Genomic DNA, 22,437 nt, shown 5'->3' with positions numbered 1-22,437 from the left:
GTCTAAATTACCAGTGTTGCAGGGTAAACGCAGTAGGTCAAGTATTAATGTAAATACTGAATCCTCTGATGCTTTATTAGCTATTTCCGATGTTCCCTCACAATGCTCTGAGTTGGGGATTAGGGAATTACTGTCTGAGGGTGAAATTTCTGATTCAGGGAATGTTTTGCCTCAGACAGATTCGGATGCTATGCCATTTAAATTTTAGCTTGATCACCTCTGCCTGTTGCTTAGGGAGGTTTTAGCGACTCTGGATGATTGTGATCCTATTGTGATTCCTCCAGAGAAATTGTGTAAAATGGATAAATATTTGGAAGTTCCTACTTACACTGATGTTTTTCCGGTTCCTAAGAGAATTTTGGAAATTATTAGTATGGATTGGGATAGACCAGGTATACCGTTTTTCTCCCTCTCCTAATTTTAAGAAAATGTTTACTATATCAGATACCATTCGGGACTCATGGCAAGCGGTCCCTAAGGTAGAGGGAGCTATATCTTCCCTAGCTAAGCGTACTACTATACCCATTGAGGATAGTTGTGCTTTCAAGGATCCTATGGATAAGAAATTAGAGGGTCTACTAAAGAAATTATTTGTTAATCAGGGATTTCTTTTACAACCTACGGCTTGCATTGTTCCAGTAACTACTGCAGCAGCTTTTTGGTTTGAGGCTCTAGAAGAGTCTCTTAAGGTTTAGACTCCATTAGATGACATTCTAGATAGAATTAAGGCTCTTAAGCTAATTCTTTTATTACTGATGCTGCTTTTCAAATTGCTAAATTAGCGGCAAAAAATGTAGGATTTGCTATTTTAGCACGTAGAGCATTGTGGCTCAAATCTTGGTCTGCTGATGTGTCATCAAAACATAAGCTTTTAGCTATTCCCTTTAAAGGTAAGACCCTTTTTGGGCCAGAATTGAAGGAGATCATTTCTGATATTACAGGAGGTAAGGGCCATGCCCTACCTCAGGATAGGTCGGTTAAAATGAGGGGTAAACAGAATAATTTTCGTTCCTTTCGGAACTTTAAAGGAGGACCCCCCGGTTCTTCTTCCACAAAGCAGCATGAAGGGGTGGCCCCCAATCTGGGACCGGATCTAGTAGGGGGCAGACTTTCTTTCTTTGCTCAGGCTTGGGCAAGTGATGTTCAGGATTCCTGGGCACTAGCAATAGTGACCTACGGTTATCAATTGGAATTCAAGGATTTTCTCCCAAGAGGGAGATTTCATCTTTCAAAATTATCTGCAAACCAGATAAAGAGAGAGGCGTTCTTATGCTGTGTAAAAGACCTTTTTACTATGGGAGTAATCTGTCCTGTTCCAAAATTGGAACAGGGACAGGGGTTTTACTCAAACCTATTTGTGATCCCCAAAAAAGAGGGAACGTTCAGACCCATTTTGGACCTCAAGTGTCTAAACAAATTTCCAAGAGTTCCATCATTCAAGATGGAGACAATTCGAACGATTTTGCCAATGATCCAGGAGGGTCAATATATGATTTCCGTGGATTTGAAGGATGCTTACCTTTATATTCCAATCCACAAAGATCATCATCGGTTTCTAAGGTTTGCCTTCTTGGACAAACATTATCAGTTCGTGGCTCTTCCTTTCGGGTTTGCCACAGCACCCAGAATCTTCACAAAGGTTCTAGGGTCTCTTTTGGCGGTTCTCAAATTGCAAGGGATAGCGGTGGCGCCTTATCGGGACGATATTCTGATTCAGGCGTTAACATATCATCTGACAAAATCTCACACGGACACAGTGTTGTCTTTTCTGAGAACTCACGGCTGGAAGGTGAACATAGAGAAGAGTTCACTTGTTCCACAGACAAGGGTTCCTTTTCTGGGAACTCTGATAGACTCGGTAGCCATGAAAGTATTTCTGACGGAGGTCAGAAAATCAAAGATTTTGAATACTTGCCGAGCACTTCTGTCCGTTCCTCGGCCATCAGTGGCTCAGTGTATGGAGGTAATCGGATTAATGGTAGCAGCAATGGACATCGTTCCGTTTGCTCGCTTTCATCTCAGACCACTGCAACTGTGCATGCTCGGTCAGTGGAATGGGGATTATGCGGATTTATCTCCAAAGATAATTCTGGATCAAGAGACCAGAAACTCTCTTCTTTGGTGGATGTCGCCAGATCATCTGTCCCAGGGGACTTGTTTCCGCAGACCCTCGTGGGTGATAGTGACAACAGATGCCAGCCTTCTGGGCTGGGGTGCAGTTTGGAACTCCCTGAAGGCTCAGGGTGTTTGGACTCAGGTGGAGTCTCTACTTCCAATCAATATTCTGGAACTGAGAGCAATATTCAATGCGCTTCAGGCGTGGCCTCAGTTGGCTTCGGCCAAATTTATCAGATTCCAGTCGGACAACATAATGACTGTGGCATATGTCAATTATCAGGGGGAAACAAGGAGTTCCTTAATGATGATAGAAGTATCCAAGATAATCAGTTGGGCAGAGGCCCACTCTTGTCATCTGTCAGCGATCTACATCCCAGGGGTAGAGAACTGGGAAGCAGATTTTCTAAGTCGACAGACTTTTCATCCGGGGGAGTGGGAACTTCACCGGAGGTATTTGCCTCATTGATTCTCAGATGGGGCAGACCGGTATTGGTTTTGATGGCATCTCGGCAGAATGCCAAGCTTCCAAGATACGGATCCCGGTCAAGGGATCCTCAGGCCGAACTGATAGATGCCTTGGCAGTACCTTGGTTGTTCAGCCTAGCTTATGTGTTTCCGCCGTTTCCTCTCCTCCCACGCGTGATTGCTCAAATCAAACAGGAGAGAGCTTCAGTGATCCTGATAGCGCCTGCGTGACCATGCAGGACTTGGTATGCGGATCTAGTGGACATGTCCTCTCTGCCACCGTGAAAACTTCTGTTGAGACAGGACCTTTTCATTCTTTCAAGGTCCTTTCCAACATCCAAATCTAATTTCTCTGCAACTGACTGTGTGGAGATTGAACGCTTGATTTTATCAAAGCAAGGATTTTCTGGTTCAGTTATCAATACTTTGATACAGGCTAGAAAGCCTGTCACTAGAAAAATCTATCATAAGATATGGTGTAAATATCTTTTTGGTGTGAATCCAAGGGTTACTCATGGAATAAAGTTAGGATTCCTAGGATTTTGTCTTTTCTCCAAGAAGGATTGGAGAAAGGGTTATCAGCAAGTTCCTTAAAGGGACAAATTTCAGCTTTGTCAATTCTGTTTCACAAACGTTTGGCAAATGTATCAGTCTTTTTGTCAGGCTCTATCTAGAATTAAGCCTGTATTTAGACCTATTACTCCTCCCTGGAGTTTGAATTTAGTTCTTCGAGTTCTGCAAGGGGTTCCGTTTGAACCTATGCATTCCATAGATATTAAACTATTATCTTGGAAAGTTCTGTTTTTGGTTGCTATTTCTTCTGCTCGAAGAGTTTCTGAGCTTTCAGCATTACAGTGTGATTCGCCTTATCTCATATTTCATTCTGATAAGGTGGTTTTTACATACCAAACCTGGGTTCCTTCCTAAGGTTGTTTCGAATAAGAATATTAATCAGGAAATTGTTGTTCCTTCCTTGTGTCCTAATCCTTCTTCTAAGAAGGAGCGTCTGTTACATAATTTGGACGTGGTCGGTGCCTTAAAGTTTTACTTACAGGCAACTAAGGATTTCCTTCAATCATCTTCATTATTCATGGTTTATCCTCGAAAGCGTAGGGGTCAGAAAGCTACGGCTATTTCTCTTTCTTTTTGGCTGAGAAGTATCATCTGCCTGGCATATTAGACTGCTGGACAGCAGCCTCCTGAAAGAGTTATGGCTCATTCTTCTAGGGCTGTGGCTTCCACATGGGCTTTTAAAAACGATGCATCTGTGGAACAGATTTGTAAGGCTGCGACTTGGTCGTCCCTTCACACTTTTTCCAAATTTTATAAATTTGATACTTTTGCTTCTTCTGAGGCTATCTTTGGGAGAAAGGTTCTTCAAGCAGTGGTGTCTTCCGTTTAGGTTCCTGTTTTGTCCCTCCCTTTCATCCGTGTCCTATTGCTTTGGTATTGGTTTCCCACAAGTAAGGATAAAATCCGTGGACTCGTCATATCTTTGTAAAAGAAAACTAAATTTATGCTTACCTGATAAATTACTTTCTTTTATGATATGACGAGTCCACGCCCACCCTGTTCTTTTTAAGACAGTTTTTCTTTATATTTTTTGTAAACTTCAGTCACCTCTGCACCTTTTTAGCCTTTCCTTTTTCTCTTCCTATACCTTCGGCCGAATGACTGAGGGTGGAGAAGAAGGGCTATATATACAGCTCTGCTGTGGTGCTCTTTATATTTTTTGTAAACTTCAGTCACCTCTGCACCTTTTTAGCCTTTCCTTTTTCTCTTCCTATACCTTCGGCCGAATGACTGAGGGTGGAGAAGAAGGGCTATATATACAGCTCTGCTGTGGTGCTCTTTGCCACTTCCTGTTAGCAGGAGGTTAATATCCCACAAGTAAGGATGAAATCCGTGGACTTGTCATATCGTAAAAGAAAGTAATTTATCAGGTAAGCATAAATTTAGTTTCTTCTATAAGATACGACGAGTCCACGGATTCATCCTTTACTTGTGGGATATTATCCTCCTGCTAACAGGAATTGGCAAATAGCACTGCAGCAGAGCTGTCTATATAGCTCCTCCCTTGAGGCCACCCCTCAGTCATTCTCTTTGCCTACTCTAAGTCAAGCGTCTGGCAGATGTTCCAGACGTTCAGTCGTTTTCTCAGGCTCTGGTTAGAATCAAGCCTGTGTTTAAACCTGTTGCTCCGCCATGGAGTTTGAATTTAGTTCTTAAAGTTCTTCAAGGGGTTCCATTTGAACCTATGCATTCCATAGATATTAAGCTTCTATCTTGGAAAGTTCTGTTTTTAGTTGCTCTCTCTTCGGCTCGAAGAGTTTCTGAACTATCTGCATTGCAATGCGACTCGCCTTATCTTGTTTTCCATTCCGATAAGGTGGTTTTGCATACCAAACCTGGATTCCTTCCTAAGGTTGTTACTAATAAGAATATTAATCTGGAAATTGTTGTTCCTTCTCTGTGTCCTAACCCTTCTTCTAAGAAGGAGCGTCTGTTAAACAACTTGGACGGGGTTCGTGCTTTAAAGTTTTACTTGCAAGCGACCAAAGATTTCCGTCAAAGATCTTCTCTGTTTGTTGTCTATTCTGGAAAACGTAGAGGTCAAAAAGCTACGGCTACCTCTCTTTCTTTTTGGCTGAAAAGCATCATCCGGCAGCAGCCTCCTGAAAGGATTACAGCTCACTCTACTAGAGCGGTGGCTTCCACATGGGCTTTTAAAAAAGATGCTTCTGTTGAACAGATTTGTAAGGCTGCGACTTGGTCTTCCCTTCATACCTTTTCCAAATTTTCCAAATTTGATACTTTTGCTTCTTCTGAGGCTATTTTTGGGAGAAAAGTTCTTGAAGCAATGGTGCCTTCTGTTTAGGCATCTGTCTTGTCCCTCCCGTTCATCCGTGTCCTGTAGCTTTGGTATTGTATCCCACAAGTAAAGGATGAATCTGTGGACTCGTTGTATCTTATAGAAGAAAAGTAAATTTATGCTTACCTGATAAATTGATTTCTTATATGATACGATGAGTCAATGGCCCGCCCTGTCATTTTAAGACAGATTATATTTTTTGATTTAAAACTTCAGTCACCTCTGCACCTTTTAGTTTCTCCTTTTTCTTCCTATACCTTCGGTCGAATGACTGTGGGTGGAGTCAAGGGAGGAGCTATATAGACAGCTTTGCTGTGGTGCTCTTTGCCACTTCCTGTTAGCAGGAGGATAATATCCCACAAGTAAAGGATGAATCCGTGGACTCGTCGTATCATAGAAGAAATCAATTTATCAGGTAAGCATAAATTTACTTTTTTATTAAGAGAGATTTTCTTGTTTTTCAGAAAAATCACAGTGTCAACAAAGTTGCAAAGTACAAATCACGAACATCCAAAGTAATATAAACGATTAGGTACAAACAGCTGTTCTCTTCTTTGTACATAAATGCAAAGAAAAATAACATGAATGAAAAAAGGAGAAAGGAAAACAAAAGCTAAACCAGAAACAAACAAAAACATCTAAATGTACCACAGGCTCACTAAGCTGTTCCATCTAATGAGGGAATTATTTCAGATGATTTAAAACTTAGTAAACAATGTAGTAATGCAGCGAGTAAGGCTAGCAGAATGCTTGGACGTATTGGTAGAGGTATTTGCAGCAGAAATAGTAAGGTTCTTATGCCACTTTATAGATCATTAGTTAGGCCTCATCTTGAGTATTGTGTGCAGTTCTGGAGGCCATATCTTCAGAAGGATATTAACAAACTTGAATCTGTGCAAAGGAGGGCTACCAAAATGGTACATGGTCTAAAAAATAAAACTTACCAGGATAGGCTCAATGACCTAAATATGTATAGCTTAGAGGAGAGAAGGGAAAGAGGTGATATGATAGCAACTTTCAAGTACATTAAAGGGTTTAGTAAAACTGAGGCTGTGGGTATTTTACATAAAATGGAAAATTCAAGAACAAGGGGTCATGAGCTCAAGCTAAAGGGTAGTAGATTCAGGAGTAATTTCAGGAAGCACTTCTCTACAGAAAGAGTGATTGATTTATGGAATAAACTTCCTCAAGAGGTAGTAGCAACAAACACTGTGGGGGACTTTAAAAATGCATGGGACAAGCATAAGGCTATCCTACGAACTAGATTTTAATGGCCATAGGGTCGTTAGTCATGGTTCGAGTGTGTGGAGAGAGCTAGAATTGTGTATGGAGAAGATCAATGTGGACATAGGGATCTGTCAAATAGGAAGTCAAGTCTAGGTGCAGTAGTCAGACAGAACTGGGAGACCCTGTGTATAGTCAAACATGAACAGACTATTAAGCATAATACAACGGGGGGGGGGGGGGGGGGTGGAATGATGTCAGTTTACCCTCTAGGGTAATCTAAGGAAATAATGCCTAAAAATCGTCGATAGAAATATGATATAAACTCAACTGGGCATATATAAGAAAGGGAGGAGAAGGAAAACAATTGTCCATAAGGGACTCAACAGTTGGGGGCTCCCAAGGTATTATCTCACCTCCATGCTCTTTGGGTGAGAAGATATGTGTCCCTTTTATTATCGGCCAGGAATAACTATAAGGGGGGAAACTGTAAACAAAAGCATTATCTATACTCTACCACACATGCCATCTCTACGAGAGTCCATTTCTGGAAGAATAATCCGGGAAAAGCGTCCCCAGTCCAGCAAGAAGGGCAGAAGCCCGCACAACGGGAGCTGGAGAGAGAATCAGGTTACAACCAACGAAGAGTAATTACTTCCATTCTCAGACGTCATCGGAAGAAGGTGATGGCACAGTTTTATGCCTCTTCGAGGCAACCTTGTGCCAGTTGGATCGCTGTTCTCTCGGGGAAGCTCCATCAGAGTTGTCCACTCGAAAAGGTATCTCTATGATCCTCTCAGGCGGAGGTTCCAAATGGAGGTTCAGTCTCTTGGAAATCATTTCAAGGTAAGAAAAGATTTTGTAGAGTATCTGACCACCATTATGAGAGATGATTAAACTGAAGGGGAAGCCCCATCTGTACCGTATGTTATTTTCTTGTAGTGTCTTGGTAATAAAACAAACCTCCTTTCTCCATTGCACTGTTTGAGGGCAAAGGTCCTGGTACACTTGTAGGCTGTGGCTCTGGAATTAAATCGTATGCCTGGTCCTTGCTGCCTGCCAGATCTGGTCTTTAGTGGTATACTTTAGCATTTGAAGAATAACATCTCTAGGTGGAGCTGGAGGTCTCAGGGCTCTATGTACCCTCTCAATTTCGTCACTATGGATAGGAGGGGCCTGTGGGAGCAGATAATGGAAAAACTCCTTGACATACACTGTCATATTACCACCCCTTATGGCTGCTCATTCTGACACCCTATAAATACTGACCTGTGTCTTCCTGTCATTGCTTGTTATTTTGAATTCCTCAGTCTTCTATTGCTCTGATGTGCTGTGAAATCTGACAGGCCTTCTACTGAGACACTTCTGACATCATCAGCTGCAGCCGGGTGTGGCTTCTCTCCTTCAGCTCTGTGAACACGCTTCCTGCTCACTCCTGCTCTGCAAACTTTGAGAGTAATCCCTGCTCTCTCATTTTTCTTAAGTTCTACTTGCTGTGATAACGGACCTGTAAACTCAGTGATATTCTACTCAAAGGTATTTTTTTGTGCATAACTTTGTTTATTCTATTAAGGATTATTTTGCATCACATTAGAGCTCTTACTTTTTCTATTATGCATATTTATTTTTACTATATCAGGGTACTCAGTTTTGTTATGTTATATAAAGGGTTTAAACAATTGCATTGAGAATTAAGACTTTTACTCATTTGTTTAGCAAATCCTTTATTAAAATAAACACAGTGCTTAAATATTATGACCTAAGTTGTGGTTTATGGTTAAAAGCTGCTGTTACACACCTTTTTTACTTCAGCCTGAGTTTGTTCAGCAGCTGAGTTGTCTGCATCTCCTTTTTTCAGAAAATAATCTACTTGGATTATTACATAATAACAAGCCTAAAAAAATGCAAGTGGACCCAGCTGAACTCGCTCAAGCAGTTTATACATTATCCCAAAGAGTTGATAATATAAGCCAAGCTCTCAGAGAGACTCAATTAGATATACAAAATCTAAGAGCCTTTATTTCTCAGGAAATTGCAGTTAAAATGTCAGCTACTACACCTGAACCACAGGTGTTACACCCTGAAATTTTTACTGGTGATAGATCAAAGTATAGGGAGTTTAAAAACGCCTGTCTACTCCTTTTTTCCCTAAAACCAAAAACATATAGTACTGACAAACAGAAGGTTTTAACTATCATAACTTATTTAAGGGGAGAACCCCGTGCGTGGGCTGATAGTTATTTTGAATCACAAGATCCAATACTAAATAATTTTCAGGTCTTTTTTGATGCATTGTCAGCATTGTATGAGGATCCTTATAGACAGGCAACAGCTGAAAAAGCCCTAAGAAATTTAAAACAAGCTAAAAGACCCGTGGAGGACTTTATTACTGAGTTCAAACGGTATGCCAGGGATTCTGAATGGAACGAAGTTTCTTTAAGAAATCAATTTCGCTTGGGCTTAAATGAATCCCTAAAAGATGAACTTGCTAGATTAGACTTACCTGTATCCTTAGATGCCCTATATGATTTAGCAATAAAATTAGATAGGAGATATAGGGAAAGAAGGGTTGAGAAACTTTCTTATGAGTCATCTAGCAAAAGATACAACAGTATTCCTAACCCTGCTCCAGCCACATCTACTGAAACACCTATGGATTTAGGGGTATTACGTGGACCCCTAACTCAAGAGGAGAAGAATAGAAGGAGATTGAATCATCTCTGCATGTATTGTGGTTCTAAAGAACATATTCTGAGAGACTGCCCTAATCTTCTAAAACAGAAGTCAGGTAAAACCATCACTACTAACACTACTGTCTGTACTTCTCTTTCAGATCAGATGTTTATAAAACTACCTCTATCTTTGCAGTGGGATCAAAGACGACTGAATATTGAGGCCATTGTGGATACTGGGGCAACTGGTTGTTATATAGACATAAGTTTAATTGAAAAAAATAAAATACCACATATAGCAAAAGAAAAACTTGTTTCTATACGTGTCATAGATGGTAACACAATTAGTACTGGTCCAGTTACACTATACCTCTACTGGTGACTTGCAATCAGACACATGTTGAATACATGTCTTTTGACATAATACCCTCACCTCTGTTTCCAGTTGTCATAGGTATGAACTGGTTAGTAAAACATAACCCTATCTTTGATTGGCAAACATTATCTATAAAACTTGATTCTGGTTATTGTAAAAATACCTGTTTACAAAATCATCACATACTACATACATCCTCACTCTCATTACCATCTCACTATTCGGATTTTAGTGATGTTTTTGATGTAAAAGAAAGTCAGGTATTACCTCCGCATAGACAGTATGACTGTCCAATTGAGTTATTACCTGGTAGCACAGTACCTATAGGGAGAATTTATCCTTTATCTAAATCTGAATTAAACCATCTTAAAGAGTATATCGATGATAACTTAAAAAAAGGTTTTATTAGGCCATCTACCTCACCAGCAGGTGCTGGAATGTTTTTTGTACGTAATAAGGATAATTCATTACGTCCAATAATTGATTATCGTCAACTGAATAAATGTACCAAAAAGAATCGTTACCCATTACCTCTCATTCCAGAGATTATAGAACGATTGCAAGGCGCCACCATATATACAAAGCTTGATTTACGTGGTGCATATAACCTGATCAGAATGAAAGAGGGAGATGAATGGCTGACAGCTTTTAGGACCCGTTACGGTCTCTTTGAATATCAAGTCATGCCATTCGGGCTATGTAACGCCCCAGCCACATTTCAAAATTTCATAAATGATATTTTTAGAGATATATTAGACACTTACATCATCATATATTTGGATGATATTCTGATCTTTTCTAAGAACTTGGATGAACACATAAAACATGTTCGTTCAGTTTTATCCCGTTTAAGAGCTCATCATTTGTTTGCCAAATTAGAAAAATGTATTTCCTCGGAGGTTGTTCCTTGAGGGGGGGGTATGTCATATTACCACCCCTTATGGCTGCTCATTCTGACACCCTATAAATACTGACCTGTGTCTTCCTGTCATTGCTTGTTATTTTGAATTCCTCAGTCTTCTATTGCTCTGATGTGCTGTGAAATCTGACAGGCCTTCTACTGAGACACTTCTGACATCATCAGCTGCAGCTGGGTGTGGCTTCTCTCCTTCAGCTCTGTGAACACGCTTCCTGCTCACTCCTGCTGTGCAAACTTTGAGAGTAATCCCTGCGCTCTCATTTTTCTTAAGTTCTACTTGCTGTGATAACGGACCTGTAAACTCAGTGATATTCTACTCAAAGGTATTTTTTTGTGCATAACTTTGTTTATTCTATTAAGGATTATTTTGCATCACATTAGAGCTCTTACTTTTTCTATTATGCATATTTATTTGTACTATATCAGGGTACTCAGTTTTGTTATGTTATATAAAGGGTTTAAACAATTGCATTGAGAATTAAGACTTTTACTCATTTGTTTAGCAAATCCTTTATTAAAATAAACACAGTGCTTAAATACTATGACCTAAGTTGTGGTTTATGGTTAAAAGCTGATGTTACACACCTTTTTTACTTCAGCCTGAGTTTGTTCAGCAGCTGAGTTGTCTGCATCTCCTTTTTTCAGAAAATAATCTACTTGGATTATTACATACACTCTAAGTTGTTCCTGGGAGATCTCTTCGGGAATTCCCCGGATTCGTAAATTATTCCTCGATTATCGAAGGTCTTCTGTTTTGTCCTGCATACTTTGAATTATGGAGTCCTGGATGGACAGCTGTTGAGTGTTGGAGCTAACAATATTATTTAGATGATCCTGACCCTCCTCCAAATATTCCATTCTGGAGCCCAAATCGTAAAGGTCTTTCTTCAGGTCTCTGATTTCATCTTTGATAAATGTCTTTAGGGACTCTATATCAGTCTTAGATGGAAGGCCAGCTATTTGGGTTTGGATGGATTTCAGAGAGTCTTGAGGATTGACTGTGGTAGTCGGGTCAGGGTGAGGTGGTGTTGGCTCCTGGGACTGACCCATGTCTGGTACTACAGGTTCTTGTGGGTAGAAAAAAGTGGAGACTGATGGGGCCAGGGGAGGAGGTTTTAGTTGTTTATCAGGCCTATTCCCTTTTCTAGCTGCCATTGTCGTGTAGACACTAGTGTGCGAATAATGCTGGAAACAAGTAGGAGCACCTTCTCACAGAGCCAGGTTCTAAGCTCAGGGAGGTCTCTGAAAGAGCAGCAAAACAAAAGGGATTGAAAACCACCACCTCCAACAGGGTCTCGCAACCGAGCAATTAAGCATGTGAGAATGAGGTCTAGCAGGCCGTATCACTGTCCAACATTAAATTATGAAGCCCAGAAGTTTCCACAGAGTGACAGTCAGGCTAATTCAGGCGTTTTATAGTGCATCCTAACTAGTGAACTTGATTGATAAATATGGATTAGGCAGTCTATCAAACCCCTATAGTGCTATAAAGTGCCTTTCACCTTCCTTAAGGGCTCCTGCAAATTACATACACCAGCGTGACGGCTTAGGCCATGAGCACCATCTCAGGGTTATCGGTATAATGGAGGTTTTTTAACTGATCACGAGTAGATCAGATATCTATTTCACTGCACCTCAGGGACCAGCGATTGAGAGCTAATGCAGGTGAGAGGGTGGTTAAGCAAGTTGTATCCAGGCCAGAGGAGCCACACATGTGAGGCCGTGTAACGGTGATTCCCCCAAGTGACCTATGGGCTGCCTAAAATACAGCTGTACAGCAAATATGCTAATAAGATAAATTTGCTAATAAGATAGCAGTGTAAACGTAGCGGTTAGAAAATAGCGGATAAAAAATAAATTATATAAAAATAATATATGTTGAATATAATATGATAATAATACACAAATGTACAAATGAAAAACCACAAATGTGCAAATAAACAAATAATGATCAGATAATAGTCCAAAAAATAGGCAAATGTGTGATGAGAAAAAAGGTGATCTTTAAATGGAAGTGTAGACAGTCCAAATTAATGTGAAGTGATTCAATCCGTGAAAGAACACAAAAAGATTCAATATAATAAAGTCCTCAAAAATATTCCAAAAGTTATAATCCTTATTGCAAATCGTGATGTCTCAAAGATGGTAAAAATATCCAAAATATAAAAATATATAAAAGTATATAAAAATGTAGAAATCTCCAAAATATCCAATGTGAAAAATATATAAGTGACTGGTGTATACACAAAATTGTGAACGTGATCACTGAAAAACCAAAAATTATTAAACTTCAAAAAGCCTGTAGTTCTTATTATAGTGCACAATGATATCAAAATTAGAAAATATATCAAAAAATATAATGCACAAAATGGAATAAAAATAGAACAATATATGAGAGAAAAAAGAAGAACTTGGGGATTCCTCAAAACCTGTAAACAAAAAATAACAACATAGTGTGATATTGTTATAAATAAGCAATAATTAAAAGGAATAATGCTCACCATATACTTGTCAACGCGTTTCGGCCTGCAGTAGAGGCCTTTCTCAAGACTAACATATGGTGTAGGTGAGCACCAGCCTTTATACCTTCTTTCTATCCAATCATAATCTTTTACAAATTGCGCCAAAATTTTTGCGCCAAAATTTTGGCGCCATAATCCTTGTTCTTCCGGGATTTTGAGCCGGTAGTATTATCCCTGGAGTGTCTTATGAATTTTTTTGTTCTGATTTGCCCAAATTGGGTAATACAACCGTCGGTGCTTATTTAGTGCTCCTAAAACTATTGTGTGTGGCTATTATTTATATTATAGCGCATTTCTGTTCGTTAGTAAATGTGTTTGTACCGGATATGGTGTGACGTAACACCGGAAGTCAGATAATTGTGCACTTCCGGTTCGGTCGTAACACCGGAAGTCAGGTTATTTTACACTTCCGGTTTGGTCGTAACACCGGAAGTCAGGAAATTGCGCACTTCCGGTTCGGTCGCGAGACCTTTTGCTGTGTTTTAGATCTCGGTCATCTTACATAAAAGCGGAAGTGGGGTTGCATATTTCCATTCTGGTTATTGTACCTTTACTGTTAATTTCTCCTGGGTAATAATAAGTTTGATATTTTGTTTTGAGACTTTGATTGGTTAGAAAGTCAATTATAGGTTATATTGTCATTATGTGACTGAATCTAACCTTAACTCCATAGTTGGAGAAGATAATTTTTGGGAGATGTTCTGTGTTTCTATGGCGCATACAATTCCTATAGACTTATAGGATTTTTGCCTGCACCTATATGCCTAAAAATCACATAACTAGAATGCCACGTTTTTACGAACAAATAAAATAAAAAAAATTTTTAGAAGACTTTTTTATCATATCAAATCACATATTAGAATAACATATTAAAATAACACATTAAAATAATATGTTTGCACCACTAAATTAAAACCACAATACTCATGGATAATGCCAATTAGATACTTATTAACGCGAGACCAAACCATTCTGATTGATAAATGGAGTAACAAAGGGTTGTATAGAGTGGCAGATTTGGTGATTAACGGGAAATTTATCTCGTTTACACAGCTACAAGAGAAAATTGCCCCATACTCGCTTAACTGGTTCCTATACCTGCAGATACAGTCCGCCTTTAAAAAATTCCAAGAGAGTGCTATATCCCGTTCCCTGACTAGTTTAGAGGTACTATGCAAGTCCCCACATAGAACAAAACACACTATCTCAAAGCTATATGTAGCTATCCAGAGGTCACACATTCACTCTAAATCTCCACTGATGCTGAAATGGGAGACAGACTTAGGTAGGGAAATAGAGGAACAGAATTGGATTGATCTATTAAGTCTAACAGAAAAGGGTCTTCTAAGTGCAGACTTAAGGGAAAATGCGATCAAAACAACCTTTCGATGGTACTTAACACCACTTCAGACAACTCATATGACTCTTTCAGGTAACAGAATGTGCTATAGAGGATGTGAAAGCCTTGGCACATATAGTCATCTATGGTGGGAATGTGACAAAATTAGACACGTTTGGGATGCCCTCTCTCTCTTACTCAGTAGTGTCTTGGAGGAAGATATCCGACTAACCTTGGCCCAAGCGCTGCTCCAGGAACGCTTTCCTCATTTTAATACCCCAATTAATATATTTATAAAAATTTTGTGCACTATTACAAGGATGAGTATTGCCAGGTATTGGAAAACTGGCAATCTCTCATGGCAGGAGATACTTAATAAGATTAGCTATACTCACTCCATGTACAGATCAGTGACCTGGTTACTAGATAATGAAGAGAGGACTGACCAGATCTGGTTCTATTGGACCTTGAGGGGACAACAGACAGGTGTTGCTGGACTGTAGTTGGTAACATACAAAGACGTACAGACTCAAGTAATTTGAAACCCCCATCCACTCAATAAAGGTTACACTAATCTTTTTCAAATAAATATGATAGCCACAGAGGTATTGACTTCAACTGACTTAATTTAATTTCGTTTTTTTCATTTATTTAGTGTTATTTCTTCTGTTAATTTTTTATTGTTATTCTAATTGTTTGTTTAAGACTTATGCAGACATCTATTATTGTTTGTAAATTCATTTTGGAATCAGAGCTTTGTATAATTAGCAGCTTAACTTCTCTAGGTGAAAGATACAAGATGGATGATCTGTTATATATTTGTTAAACTTATTAGCTTGGAGACCATATATTGTAAAGGACTTTCAATTACAGAGTGATGTAATGTCTCCTCTCAATTGTTGTTAAGTGATAACATGTTTAAAAATATGCTAATAAAAAAGATTTAAACATAAAATAATATGTTTGATCGTAAAAAATAGTTCAAGCATGAGCCCACCCTATGTAATCGAAAGTGGAGCGAAAAGTTGCTGGGTCGTTAAAGTGCTGAATGAGGATTGGAAGATTGGGTTGTATATTATTAGACACATGGTCAGGTGTCTAGTTAGAATTTGAGTATAAAGATTGTGGTTCTGTGAGTAGAGATCTACCATACTATTCCTGTATGTGACTTTCTAATATTACCGGAATTATGCAATAAAAGTTGTGGTTCTATGTGTGGAGAACTACCATACTGTTACTGTATGGGTCTTTCTGATATTACTGGAGCTCTGCAGTCAGTGTGGGTGTGTCGAGTTGGATACTAATGTGGCCTGTTTTACTTTGTGCTAAACAGCATAGGATCACATGGTCTGTATGTAATGATTATCTAAAAGTTATTTACGGAAACAGTGAAGTAGATTGTCTGATTCGGTCCCTCATGTTTGTTTTTTTGGGGGAGCAAATTGTTTAATTTGGTCCCTCATGTTTGCTTTCTTTAGTTAGAGGGGGACTTCCATTGGGGGGCTGTCTTATTCTTTTTGTGTTGTTATTGCTTTAGACTTAGTAGATGGCAAAGGTCTTCTTTATTGTTCAGACCCTTTGGGTGAAGACAATCTAAGTCAAATATCCATCTTGATTCGGCTATCAGAAGTTTTCTTTCATAATTTCCTCCCCTCCAGTTGGGTTTTATTATCTGTATTCCGTAGTATTTTAGATCTTTGATGTTCCCTCTGAGGTGGATGGAAAAGTGGTTGTATAGGATAGTGTCGGTGTTGCCATGTTCGATCTGTAATATATGCTCTCTTATCCTATCTTTCAGGCATCTCGAGGTCTGACCGACATATTGGAGGCCACAGCTACATTGTATTATGTAAATCACACCTTTAGTGCTGCATCTTATCAAATTCTTGATCTCATATTTATTGTTTTGCACGCCTTACAGCTGGGGCAAGGGAAAAATCCTTTAATGTTTCTCCCTAGAACGTCCTTTGTTTGGGCTGTTTGTTGACGGGGAATGCTGGGAGATATCTCCCAGCATTCCCCGTCAACAAACAGCCCAAACAAAGGACGTTCTAGGGAGAAACATTAAAGGATTTTTCCCTTGCCCCAGCTGTAAGGCGTGCAAAAGGGGATTGAAGACCAAGAACTTCCTCTCTCACAATTCCAACAATAAATATGAGATCAAGAATTTGATAAGATGCAGCACTAAAGGTGTGATTTACATAATAAAATGTAGCTGTGGCCTCCAATATGTCGGTCAGACCTCGAGATGCCTGAAAGATAGGATAAGAGAGCATATATTACAGATCGAACATGGCAACACCGACACTATCCTATACAACCACTTTTCCATCCACCACAGAGGGAACATCAAAGATCTAAAATACTACGGAATACAGATAATAAAACCCAACTGGAGGGGAGGAAATTATGAAAGAAAACTTCTGATTGCCGAATCAAGATGGATATTTGACTTAGATTGTCTTCACCCAAAGGGTCTGAACAATAAAGAAGACCTTTGCCATCTACTAAGTCTAAAGCAATAACAACACAAAAAGAATAAGACAGCCCCCCAATGGAAGTCCCCCTCTAACTAAAGAAAGCAAACATGAGGGACCAAATTAAACAATTTGCTCCCCCAAAAAAACAAACATGAGGGACCGAATCAGACAATCTACTTCACTGTTTCCGTAAATAACTTTTAGATAATCATTACATACAGACCATGTGATCCTATGCTGTTTAGCACAAAGTAAAACAGGCCACATTAGTATCCAACTCGACACACCCACACTGACTGCAGAGCTCCAGTAATATCAGAAAGACCCATACAGTAACAGTATGGTAGTTCTCCACACATAGAACCACAACTTTTATTGCATAATTCCGGTAATATTAGAAAGTCACATACAGGAATAGTATGGTAGATCTCTACTCACAGAACCACAATCTTTATACTCAAATTCTAACTAGACACCTGACCATGTGTCTAATAATATACAACCCAATCTTCCAATCCTCATTCAGCACTTTAACGACCCAGCAACTTTTCGCTCCACTTTCTAATACATAGGGTGGGCTCATGCTTGAACTATTTTTTACGATCAAACATATTATTTTAATGTGTTATTTTAATATGTTATTCTAATATGTGATTTGATATGATAAAAAAGTCTTCTAAAAAAATTTTTTATTTTATTTGTTCGTAAAAACGTGGCATTCTAGTTATGTGATTTTTAGGCATATAGGTGCAGGCAAAAATCCTATAAGTCTATAGGAATTGTATGCGCCATAGAAACACAGAACATCTCCCAAAAATTATCTTCTCCAACTATGGAGTTAAGGTTAGATTCAGTCACATAATGACAATATAACCTATAATTGACTTTCTAACCAATCAAAGTCTCAAAACAAAATATCAAACTTATTATTACCCAGGAGAAATTAACAGTAAAGGTACAATAACCAGAATGGAAATATGCAACCCCACTTCCGCTTTTATGTAAGATGACCGAGATCTAAAACACAGCAAAAGGTCTCGCGACCGAACCGGAAGTGCGCAATTTCCTGACTTCCGGTGTTACGACCAAACCGGAAGTGTACAATAACCTGACTTCCGGTGTTACGACCGAACCGGAAGTGCACAATTATCTGACTTCCGGTGTTACGTCACACCATATCCGGTACAAACACATTTACTAACGAACAGAAATGCGCTATAATATAAATAATAGCCACACACAATAGTTTTAGGAGCACTAAATAAGCACCGACGGTTGTATTACCCAATTTGGGCAAATCAGAACAACAAAATTCATAAGACACTCCAGGGATAATACTACCGGGTCAAAATCCCGGAAGAACAAGGATTATGGCGCCAAAATTTTGGCGCAAAAATTTTGGCGCAATTTGTAAAAGATTATGATTGGATAGAAAGAAGGTATAAAGGCTGGTGCTCACCTACACCATATGTTAGTCTTGAGAAAGGCCTCTACTGCAGGCCGAAACGCGTTGACAAGTATATGGTGAGCATTATTCCTTTTAATTATTGCTTATTTATAACAATATCACACTATGTTGTTATTTTTTGTTTACAGGTTTTGAGGAATCCCCAAGTTCTTCTTTTTTCTCCCATATATTGTTCTATTTTTATTCCATTTTGTGCATTATATTTTTTGATATATTTTCTAATTTTGATATCATTGTGCACTATAATAAGAACTACAGGCTTTTTGAAGTTTAATAATTTTTGGTTTTTCAGTGATCACGTTCACAATTTTGTGTATACACCAGTCACTTATATATTTTTCACATTGGATATTTTGGAGATTTCTATATTTTGGACATTTTTATATTCTTTTATATATTTTTATATTTTGGATATTTTTACCATCTTTGAGACATCACGATTTGCAATAAGGATTATACCTTTTGGAATATTTTTGAGGACTTTATTATATTGAATCTTTTTGTGTTCTTTCACGGATTGAATCACTTCACATTAATTTGGACTGTCTACACTTCCATTTAAAGATCACCTTTTTTCTCATCACACATTTGCCTATTTTTTGGACTATTATCTGATCATTATTTGTTTATTTGCACATTTGTGGTTTTTCATTTGTACATTTGTGTATTATTATCATATTATATTCAACATATATTATTTTTATATAATTTATTTTTTATCCGCTATTTTCTAACCGCTACGTTTACACTGCTATCTTATTAGCAAATTTATCTTATTAGCATATTTGCTGTACAGCTGTACTTTAGCTTGCCCTCCCCACGACAGACGTAGGGACTTTGTCAGAGAGACCTCGACCATTTCTATCATTCAGAATTTTCACCGTATTATTGTTCTTAATATTTTTAATATTTTTAAATATTTCTAATTATTTTATAGTATTATGGATCCATATTTTTTCATGTAACTTGTTTTTAACTGTATACACTGTACTAAATTGTACACAACTGTATTAAACTGTGATATTTTATTTGAAAGACGTATGCTCTGTGTCATCTAATATAACTATATATAGCCATTCTCCACTATATATTATTAATTGTCCTGCACCTATATATGCCTTCATAGTACATATTAACACTAACCCCCAATCCAAAGCGCTAGACGCTTGGACTCCACGCTTTTAAACGAATTCAATAATACAATAGGTAGGACTGACACAATCTTTGTGGTCCACCATCTCAGGGAACTAATTCTGATTCTAACTTTATCAACTACATTATACCATATATTCCCCTAAACCTTTGGCCTTGCCTCCTTTGGCGCTCCTATCTTACTATCTATTTATACCATAGCACAAACCGTGGACTTTTTTTGGGGATCCGCTCTAGACAGGAGCCACAGGTCACTCTATACACAAGCGCTATAAGCAAAACGAATTCGCTCTGACCTATGGGCTGCCACAGACTGTTAATAACAACACAGGTAGAGCGCATTAGATAGGGGAATTATTCTTATATATATATATATATATATATATATACTGTATATATATATATATAGACTAGGCATGCACCAAGGTTCGGTATTGTATTCAGGTGATATTATCCCCATGCGGCCACGTGCTAGCTATAACTCACGTGGTGATTTGGATCTGAGCCAGCTCCTATTTCTGACCACCCTTGTACTTCGGTCCTCAAATTCCAAACGCTGTATGCGCTATGGCCAGGGAGGCAGGCAAGCAGCGGGAGACAGCCGGGAGTACAGGGTGAAATCTCACAGCCATCTATTCTATGTTTCAGTAATGGCTTTGTGTGTGCTCCCAGGTCTGAATTACATCAGCCTCTGTTTGATTAACAGTCTTTGCGGTCCCAGGCTGTAAGAGGTATGCAGGGATGACCGGGTGAAATAGCATAGTTATAGAAGGCACTATAGTTGTTATTTGCCCAGCAGAGCGCCGTTATTGTAACCTGGAGGGTCTGACATCTCCAGAGTTTTCTCAGAGAGTCCATGTTCCAGCACGGCGTAGCTCCACCCCCTTGGTGTGAGAATTTTCTTTCATGTAATTAGCAAGAGTCCATGAGCTAGTGACGTATGGGATATACAGTCCTACCAGGAGGGGCAAAGTTTCCCAAACCTCAAAATGCCTATAAATACACCCCTCACCACACCCACAATTCAGTTTTACAAACTTTGCCTCCCGTGGAGGTGGTGAAGTAAGTTTGTGCTAGATTCTTCGTTGATATGCGCTTCGCAGCAGGCTGGAGCCCCGTTTTCCTCTCAGAGTGCAGTGAATGTCAGAGGGATGTGAAGAGAGTATTGCCTATTTGAATTCAATGGTCTCCTTCTACGGGATCTATTTCATAGGGTCTCTGTTATCGGTCGTAGAGATTCATCTCTTACCTCCCTTTTCAGATCGACGATATACTCTTATATACCATGACCTCTACTGATTCTCGTTTCAGTACTGGTTTGGCTATCTACTATATGTAGATGAGTGTCCTGGGGTAAGTAAGTCTTATTTTTTGTGACACTCTAAACTATGGTTGGGCACTTTATATGTAAAGTTCTAAATATATGTCTTTAAACTTATATTTGCCTTGATTCAGGATGATCAATATTCCTTATTTCAGACAGTCAGTTTCATATTTGGGTTAATGCATATGAATATTCAATTTTTTTCTTACCTTAAAAATTGTTTTCAAATTGACTTTTTTCCCTGTGGGCTGTTAGGCTCGCGGGGGCTGAAAATGCTTCAATTTATTGCGTCATTCTTGGCGTGGATTTTTTTGCCGCAAAAAAAATTCTGTTGTCATTTCCGGCGTCATTCTTGACGCCGGAAGTTGTTCGTGATTATGTCATTTTTTTGACGTTTTGCGCCAAAAATGTCGGCGTTCCGGATGTGGCGTCATTCTTGGCGCCAATAATGTGGGCGTCTTTTTTGGCGCTAAAAAATGTGGGCGTCATTTTTGTCTCCACTTTTTTTACACATTATTTCAGTCGCATTTTTTTCATTGCTTCTGGTTGCTAGAGGCTTGTTCATTGGCATTCTTTCCCATTCCTGAAACTGTCATTTAAGGAATTTGATAATTTTGCTTTATATGTTGTTTTTTCTATTACATATTGCAAGATGTCTCAGATTGACCCTGGATCAGAATCTACTTCTGGAAAAACGCTGCCTGATGCTGGTTCTACCAAAGTTAAGTGTATTTGTTGTAAACTTTTGGTAACTGTTCCTCCGGCTGTAGTTTGTGATGAATGTCATGATAAACTTTCTAATGCAGATAGTATTTCCATTAGTAATATACCATTACCTGTTGCTGTTCCCTCAACATCTAATACTCAGGATGTTCCTGTTAATATAAGAGAATTTGTTTCTAAATCTATTAGGAAGGCTATGTCTGTTATTCCTCCTTCCAATAAACGTAAGGTCTTCTAAAACGTCTCATTTTTCAGATGATTTGTCTGATTTTTCTGTTTCTGATGAGGATTTTTCTGGTTCAGAGGATTCTGTCTCAGATATTGACACTGATAAATCTTCATATTTATTTAAGATGGAATTTATTCGCTCTTTACTTAAAGAAGTTTTAATCGCTTTAGAAATGGAGGATTCTAGTCCTCTTGATACTAAATCTACTAAGCGTTTAAATTCGGTTTTTAAACCTCCTATGGTTATTCCAGAAGTTTTTCCTGTCCCTGATGCTATTTCTGAAGTAATTTCTAGGGAATGGAATAATTTGGGTACTTCATTTACTCCTTCTCAAAGGTTTAAGAAATTGTATCCTGTGCCATCTGACAGATTAGAGTTTTGGGACAAAATCCCTAAAGTTGATGGGGCTATCTCTACTCTTGCTAAACGTACTACTATTCCTACGGCAGATAGTACTTCCTTTAAGGATCCTTTAGATAGGAAGATTGAATCCTTTCTGCGGAAAGCTTATTTATGTTCAGGTAATCTTCTTAGACCTGCTATTTCTTTGGCTG

This window comes from Bombina bombina, chromosome 1 (genome assembly GCF_027579735.1).
Source record: "Bombina bombina isolate aBomBom1 chromosome 1, aBomBom1.pri, whole genome shotgun sequence".
Taxonomy (NCBI): Eukaryota; Metazoa; Chordata; class Amphibia; order Anura; family Bombinatoridae; genus Bombina; species Bombina bombina.
This window is presented reverse-complemented; position numbering follows the sequence as displayed.